General features: G+C 48.2%; 2 non-coding genes across 2 annotated transcripts; both read left to right on the plus strand.

Moving 5' to 3' along the window:
- The first annotated feature begins 103 nt into the window (after window positions 1–103).
- Pmar_PMAR025222 lies at window positions 104–177 on the plus strand. Its single transcript has one exon. It is a non-coding gene; the product is annotated as a tRNA-Arg (tRNA).
- Window positions 178–539: 362 nt separating this feature from the next.
- Window positions 540–613, plus strand: Pmar_PMAR025223. The gene has a single exon. It is a non-coding gene; the product is annotated as a tRNA-Arg (tRNA).
- The last annotated feature ends 365 nt before the right edge of the window (window positions 614–978 follow it).

Below are 978 nucleotides of genomic sequence, written 5' to 3' on the forward strand. Positions count from 1 at the left end.
ATCCGAATTCCGCTCACGTATTCTGACGGATTGACCAATTACCGCCTAAACCATTTCGGAAGAGTATTCAACTTCAATATCAATCAAAGTGACTAGCTTCATCGCCCGATTAGTTCAGCTGGATAGAATGTCTGCCTACGGAGCAGATGGTCGCAGGTTCGAATCCTGCATCGGGTATACATTAACCTCACTTCCTCTTCATCCATTCTACGTCAACGAAATCGGGCATCCGATGTGAAGCTCCACCTAGTTTGCACAAGACGCTGAAGGCAAGCACATGAGATAGTGGTGCGCACCAACGGCTGTACCTGAGCAATCCGGATTCCGCTCACGCATCCTGATTCGGCCACTCGATGTGAAGCTCCAACTAGTTTGCACAAGACTCTGAAAACAAGCACATGAGATAGTGGTGCGCACCAACGGCTGTACCTGAGCAATCCGAATTCCGCTCACGTATTCTGACGGATTGACCAATTACCGCCTAAACCATTTCGGAAGAGTATTCAACTTCAATATCAATCAAAGTGACTAGCTTCATCGCCCGATTAGTTCAGCTGGATAGAATGTCTGCCTACGGAGCAAATGGTCGTAGGTTCGAATCCTGCATCGGGTATACATTAACCTCACTTCCTCTTCATCCATTCTACGTCAACGAAATCGGGCATCCGATGTGAAGCTCCACCTAGTTTGCACAAGACGCTGAAGGCAAGCACATGAGATAGTGGTGCGCACCAACGGCTGTACCTGAGCAATCCGGATTCCGCTCACGCATCCTGAATCGGCCACTCGATGTGAAGCTCCAACTAGTTTGCACAAGACGCTGAAAACAAGCACATGAGATAGTGGTGCGCACCAACGGCTGTACCTGAGCAATCCGAATTCCGCTCACGTATTCTGACGGATTGACCAATTACCGCCTAAACCATTTCGGAAGAGTATTCAACTTTAATATCAATCAAAGTGACTAGCTTCATCGCC

The sequence above is a fragment of the Perkinsus marinus genome (genome assembly GCF_000006405.1).
Source record: "Perkinsus marinus ATCC 50983 genomic scaffold scf_1104296928874, whole genome shotgun sequence".
Classification (NCBI taxonomy): domain Eukaryota; phylum Perkinsozoa; order Perkinsida; family Perkinsidae; genus Perkinsus; species Perkinsus marinus.